Source organism: Haliotis cracherodii, unplaced genomic scaffold (genome assembly GCF_022045235.1).
Source record: "Haliotis cracherodii isolate W230 unplaced genomic scaffold, xgHalCrac1.p SCAF_31, whole genome shotgun sequence".
In the NCBI taxonomy this organism is placed as follows: Eukaryota; Metazoa; Mollusca; class Gastropoda; order Lepetellida; family Haliotidae; genus Haliotis; species Haliotis cracherodii.
In genome coordinates, this window is record NW_027266288.1 from 2065485 (window position 1) to 2070859 (window position 5375).

A 5375-nucleotide genomic window follows, 5' to 3' on the forward strand; every position below is an offset into this window, starting at 1 on the left:
TGGTGTCGACAAACCATAGATCGTCACCAGGGTGAATCTGGGATTCGAACCCGTGATCACATCCGGACACGGCTAATGGACGCATCAGCCATTTGCGGTACCTCAAATCACCAATATTCCCAATTAATTAATTACGTTGATAACAACACAATATTGTTCATTTAATTTTTTTATTTAAGATATTTCCCTATAAGTATGAACAAAGACATCGTATACACATATTTACACAGTCGTGTTTTCTTAAATATGGTTCTCAATCAGGTTTGTACAAACAGGTTGAGTGTACAAACATCAAGGTGAGATGGTTGGTTGGTTGGTTGTTTTACGCCGCACTCAGCAATATTCCTCTTATATGACGGCGGTCTGTAAATAATCGAGTCTGGACCAGACAATCCAGTGATTGACATGAACATCGATCCACGCAGTTGGGATCGATGACATGCATCAACCAAGTCAGCGAGCCTGACCACTCGATCCCGTTAGTCGCCTTTTACGTCCATCAAGCAGGACGTCATGAATGTGGGGATCGAACCCTGGTCTTAGGCTTGGAGGAGAAAACACTTTAACCACTAGGCCATACTACCACTCACGATTTTGTGAGCCTAAACATTAGTATTGTAAAGTACACTGGGAATACACAAAACATGCGTGAATTGCTATTGATATGAAATACAATCACTATAATCAATATTAGCATCACTTGTATTGGTAATTACACTGACACCGATAGAATATGACCCGGATCTGTAAAGGACCGCCTGTCTGAAGTTGGCTAAGGCTAGGTATCCCATTGTGTACCGATACTATGTAGAACCCTTGGGCTTGTTAGGAAGGTTGTCAAGTGAATACATCCAGAGCAGCATGGCTCAACTACATCTGTATATATCCATTCTCCGGAATTGTAAACACCACTAACATGTCGGAACCCTACGTCAACCCACAGCAACAAAACACTGAGCTTTGAAACACAAAACAATTAGCGAAATTCAAAATATTTACGTTTGCTTTAATTTTTAAATATTCTTCTTTAGAATGTCATTTGGCTGAATATATCCAGGGTAGCATGGCTCAACTACGCCTGTATATAGCCACCCTCCTGACAGATACCGAAAGAAAATTTCATATAAACATGTTTCAGAATCCAGTGATTATTATCCTAGCAGTTATGATGTGGTAATGGCGTTATGTAATATTGTCCACTCTAATACCACCCAACATAAGATTTGAACTGACGAAAGAGAAAGCCCACTACCTGGTTGTAGAATATATTCAGTTACCAAGGATGGGTGTCAGTGATGTTATACCAGTTATACAACAGCACTGACAATGATAATACTGATATATGTGCTGTGTTCACTGTCACAACCCAGGACAGGTGTGATGCAACCTGGTCCTTAGTCCACTCCAGTCTTTGAGTATGTATATAATGCAATATGTACAATATTCTGACTTGATGCAGTCAACATAGAGGCCCAACTCTAGTAATTAAGATTTTTGTTGGATGTTTAACGCCGCACTCAGCAATATTCCAGCTATATGACGGCGGTCTGTAAATAATCGAGTCTGGACCAGACAATCCAGTGATTGACATGAACATCGATCCACGCAGTTGGGATCGATGACATGCATCAACCAAGTCAGCGAGCCTGACCACCCTATCCCGTTAGTTGCCTTTTACGACAAGCATAGTGGCATTTTACGGCAAGCGTGGGTTGCTGAAGACCTATTCTACCCTGGAATCTTCACGAGTCCAAGGTTAGATGGAAGCACTTTACAGAAAAATATACATCTTAGGGTGAAAGGCCGCTTTTAGCAGTATATAAATCCATCTGAACATCAAGCAGGACGTCATGAACGTGGGGATCGAACCCTGGTCTTAGGCTTGGAGGAGAAAACACTTTAACCACTAGGCCATACTACCACCTCACGATTTTGTGAGCCTAAACATTAGTATTGTAAAGTACACTGGGAATACACAAAACATGCGTGGATTGCTATAGATATGACATACAATCATCACTATAATCAATTTTAGTATCACATGTATTGGTATTTACACTGACACCGATAGAATATGACCCGGACCTGTAAAAGACCGCTTGTCTATAAAGTTGGCTAAGGTATCGCAGTGTGTACCCATATTATGGAGAACCCATGGGCTTGTTAGGAAGGTTGTAAAAATGAATACATCCAGAGCAGCATGGCTCAACACCATCTATATATATCCATTCTCCTGAAATGTAAACACCACTAACAAGGCGGAACCCTACGTCAACCCACAGCAACAAAACACTGAGCTTTGAAACACAAAGCAATAAGTGAAATTCAAATATTTACGTTTGCTTTATTTTTTAAATATGCTTATTTAGAATGTCACTTGGCTGAATATATCCAGGGTAGCATGGCTCAACTACGCCTGTATATAGCCACCCTCCTGACAGATATCGAAAGAAAATTTCATATAAACATGTTTCAGAATCCAGTGATTATTAACCTAGCAGTTATGATGTGGTAATGGCGTTATGTAATATTGTCCACTCTAATACCACCCAACATAAGATTTGAACTGACGAAAGAGAAGGACCACTACCTGGTTGTAGAATAAATTCAGTTACCAAGGATGGGTGTCAGTGATATAATACCAGTTAAACAACAGCACTGACAATGTTAATACTGATAGATGTGCTGTGTTCACTGTCACAACCCAACACAGGTGTGATGCAACCTGGTCCTTAGTCCACTCCAGTCTTTGAGTATGTATACAATGCAATATGTACAACATACTGACTTGATGCAGCCAACATGGAGAGTCAAATCTAGTAAATAAGATTATTGTTTGTTGTTTAACGCCGCACTCAGCAATATTCCAGCTATATGACGACGGTCTGTAAATAATCGAGCCTGGACCAGACAATCAAGTGATAAACATAATGAGCAACCAAGTCAGCGAGCCTTACCACCCGCAACTCGCCTCTTATGACAAGCATAGCCGCCTTTTAAGGCAAGGATGGGTTGCAGAAGACATATTTTACTCCGTATCTTCACGGGTCAGTCCTTGAGATTACGCGGAGTAAGGAAGGGGAAGAAGACTAGCCCCACTCCAGTCCTTGAGTTCCGATACATCGCCGAGTAAGAAGTCCAATCTGGTCGTTGATGCTTCGTTTACCTCATATACGGAGGTAGGAAGCTTGACCTTGAGACTTGGAGGAAAAGCCTGTTGGACAAAGTTTGTTTCATATAAATTCAGAGGATGGATGCTTGAACATACTTGTATAGTCACGTTTCTATTATATGCATGGGGACATTTTGCACATTATTTGAGCAAGACAGTATAAAGGTGAAGAATAATTTGTGTGTTATACTTTCCTGCTATGTCTATATACGTTTTTGACAACTGTTGTCTCAAGTTATTATAGTGATGTTCTTTTCCCGTTTTCAATAGAATATTGTATATTCTACAGATGTTTGTATCGATTCATTGTTTGCATAACTCAGCATTCAGATACTCACCATTGTCCATAAGCATTTGTGTAGTTCACAGGAGAGTCAGGTGTGGGAGTCACGAGTAGGTTACAGCTGCGGTAATGGGACCTGTTCACATACAAATTGTGATAGTGAGTGAGTTAATGCTTTACGTCACATCGGCAATATTTCAGCCATATCGTGACGAACAAATTGTGATAAGATGTTGAGTCATATGGAATGGAATAGAAACTACGTAAGATGTATTTTTTCTTCGAATAGCCTACAGAGATACAATTAAGATGTATAATTTTCAAACATCAAAAATAAGATAGCTACACGATATATTGCAAAGAACAATGAAGAACGAAGCGTGATTTTTTTCACAATAAATCATTGTTCTATCATGACGTCATTTCTGGAGATTCGAACATGGCCTAGCAACATGATGACGTCGTAAAATTGGACGACGTTATTTTTTAAAGGGAAGTATCCAGTAAGATGCTTCCAATAAGCAGGACAAAGTCGATAAGCGCGAAGGTCGAAAGATCGCATCCAAAAGTGGGCGAGATGTGACAATCGACACTGAGAAAAGGTTGATATAATCGAGAATTGTGAGAATATTCGAGGAAACAAAAATTAACCCCCCTTTTCATAAATAAACGTGTGCGACATGGCCGAGGTCGGATTGTATTCAGGGAGTCATTCAAATACGCGTAAATATTTGTAAAGCTTGTACATCGTATTAACGTGCTTCAAAGGCTGTTCATAATGTTGATATTTCATATAAGAAAATAAAGTATATTATTTAAAACTCACCTTATGGATTTGTTGTGTTAAAAAATACATCAGACTTGGAATCTGTACCCATCGGGCTGTGGTAATGGGACCTGTACATGAAGACATTTTGATGAGATCTAATTTCATATACACCAGAAACATTCATTTAGAATAGTGTAGACCAGAGGAATGGTCTGGAAAAGAAAATACAGATAACATGCCCTGTATCTACGAATAAATTTAAGATATATTTAAGATACATGCCTTTCAAACATCAAATAAGGTATATAGTTTGAAACTCACCCTGTGAATATGTTGTGGAATTTGTTGTGGAATTTGTTGTGCTGAAGATGCATCCTCCATCTTTGTGACTTGAGATCACGTGGTATGTGGTGTGATCAGGGGCGATGGCATCAGGCGAGGACCGTCCTCCAGTTCAGACATACAATGTATCCAGCAGTATGTCCACGGGGGTAGTATTGCTCATATAGCACATCATGACGTCATTCACAGACGGGCAAATGACGCTACCCCTCATAATGCCAATGACATCGAAAATGGTCAGGAATATACTCCGTCTTTAACGTCTAGTGTCAAGAATACTAATTGAAATAAATTGATTCCGTAGCCAAGGGTAAACTAATATGGTACAAGGAATACTCGTGTTATAAGAGCTACTCATTTTAAAGTACGAACAACCTTTCTGCTTTATAATCTTTCGAAAACGCCACTGACTAAAGACGCTAACTAAATACAACTACCCGAGAAGATGCTTGTGAATACAACTGAGTCATCGTTCAACTAGAAGGTGTTAGCGGGTGTTTCAGGCAGAAATTGAGCCATGAAACATAAAACACCCCTCAACACCTTAAAGCCGCCGAGTCATCAGGTAGTACACATGACCCTCCAGGTGTTATAAGTGAACGATCGTCCAGAAAATCATGACTATATGTAACGCTTATGGGCTACGTATCTCGTCAGTATGCAATCATGACATACGAAATTAGCACTATAGGGTAACTGAGGCTGGGTGGCTGGCAACAGAGTAGGGCAACAGCGTAGGGCAACAGCATAGGGCGACTGAGGATGTCTTTGCACAGAAGGGCGACTGAGAACTGCGACTGAAAAATATT